This window comes from Propithecus coquereli, unplaced genomic scaffold, assembly GCF_000956105.1.
Source record: "Propithecus coquereli isolate 6110/MARCELLA unplaced genomic scaffold, Pcoq_1.0 Scaffold6, whole genome shotgun sequence".
Classification (NCBI taxonomy): Eukaryota; Metazoa; Chordata; class Mammalia; order Primates; family Indriidae; genus Propithecus; species Propithecus coquereli.
Window position 1 is genome coordinate 8,178,914 of NW_012151951.1, and position 2,055 is coordinate 8,180,968.

The window sequence follows — 2,055 nt, forward strand, 5'->3', positions numbered from 1 at the left end:
ATTAAGGCTGCTCTCTCCCTATAGAATTTCTTGAGGGGTTTCACTTTATTTCTCAAGCACATCCTTTCTGTTCCACTCCCCAAAGCTGCCTGGTTTGACTCAACTTGCTTTTAACTACTAGGCCTATTTTGGCAGCAGGTGATGTAAATGTTAAAAATTTAAGATGTTTCTAACAAAATGCCATTAGCCATCAGGACCTGAGGTTCAGGGCAGAGAAGTATGAGGGAGGCAACCTTTCTTGCCATAATCCCAGTTTTGACAAGCCCCAAACACTACATACAATATATGTAAGACACGTATTCAACAAGGTATGGTCTCAGGACAGTTTGCCCTTTATTTTATACTTGTGCACTTGTGGTTTTGAACAATTGATGGGTATTAGAGTTTGCCTTGGATACTTGGCTTTGATTAGACTGTTCTGAAATTTGGTTTTGCTCAGTTTAAAAAAAATCCTGTGTTCTCATTATTCTTCAGAAAAAATAGATATGACCACTTTAAAATGGCTACATTGTTTTCCAGAGATTAAGTAAATATTTCAACTAGGAGAGTAAATATTTTTAAATTGGGAGTGAGGCTAACTCCTGTTTTTAGAGCATAAAGGTAAAGATAGTGAACTGAATCTTGGATTGGTGGTACTGCAAGGAGTGTGTAACAAACTTCCGGGCTATGAGTTCTAAGTCACGGCCCTGTCCTAAAAGGCAGAGGAAATTTCCAAAGTCTTTATCTTAGTAATAAAACTCACTGAAATAGAGGAATGGTGGTGTGAGGCGCTTGCCTCTGCTGTTGGCATATTAGTGGATCCCAAGATACCAGGCTTCCTAAAGCTTGTTGTAGAGGTTTTCAATGTTTTGCCAATCTCTTTCAAAGGTTAAAAAGAACTAAAGTTCTCCACCTGACTACAATTATCTTTTATCTATTTAATAGACAGATAATGAATGATGCCCACAGATGGCTTCATCTATGTTAATAACTGTGTTGTCCTGGATGGGTACACAACCCAGATAGAGTGGGAACCACTAGCTGAAGGCTCAATCTCTCATTAATTTTGTCTCAGGCCTTAGCAAAATTTAGTTTAAAAGAAATGAAGATTGCTTTAAAAAATATTCCCTCCATGCCACCTTTAATAACAGAGTCATCTTCTTCTTCCTTAATTATCCTTATCAGACCTTCCAAAGGAGGCTGCTATTGCTGAATGCCAAAAGCAGCTTATAAAGGGAGAAAGTATGCAGTTAGGGTGGGAGGAACTCTGCACAAATAGTCTCTCTTCATTACTGAAAGTGGAAGATAGAAAGTGGGCGGGGGATAGAAATAAACCAGTAAGTATGATATGAACAGTTTCACAGAGGCTGATTTCTATTTTGGCAAGCCTCTCTACCTGCTATGATCCCTAAGTTCTCTTTTTAGAGAAACTGTCATGCTGATAATAGCAGTTTTTACTCAAAAGATATTACTATCCAAAGATATTTGGTAATACTTGCTCAAATACAGGATGAGCATCTCTAATACAAAAATCCCAAATCTGAAATACTCCAAAATCCATGACACCATCATATGGGTGGCCGAGATAGTGACACCTGATAGTTTGATGTACATAAACTTTGTTTCATGTACAAAATTATTAAAAATATTGCATAAAATTACTTTCAGGCTATATGTATAAGGTATATATGAAACATAAATGAATTTTGTGTTTAGACTTGGGTCCCATCTCCAAGGTATCTCATTATGTATGTGCAAATATCCCAAAATCTGAAGGAAAAAAAATAGGAAATCTGAAACAATTCTGGTCCCAAGCATTTCGGATAAGGGATACTCAACCCGTATTGCTTTATCCATCCACATTATATAAAGCCATTAAGAGAACTAGTCCACTGGGTAAAGTCTTTTGTACTGTTCTTTACAGCTTAAGGCTTTCTTTAAAGATGTAGTCGGCACTCACAGGAGTGTCAATCTGGGATGGCTTAAAGCTCTTCTCTGAAAGGATTTTTCCTGTGGCACTCACAGATGGATGTGCTATCTTCTGGCTGAGGAACAAGTTCCATTCCATCACGTATT

At 37.6% G+C, this 2,055-nt stretch overlaps 1 protein-coding gene across 1 annotated transcript in view; it reads right to left on the reverse strand.

Annotated features, from left to right (window-relative positions):
- Positions 1 to 2,055, reverse strand: part of KDELC2 (KDEL (Lys-Asp-Glu-Leu) containing 2) — a 54,560-nt gene that overhangs the window by 19,158 nt on the left and 33,347 nt on the right. The gene's annotated exons all lie outside the window — the stretch shown is intronic.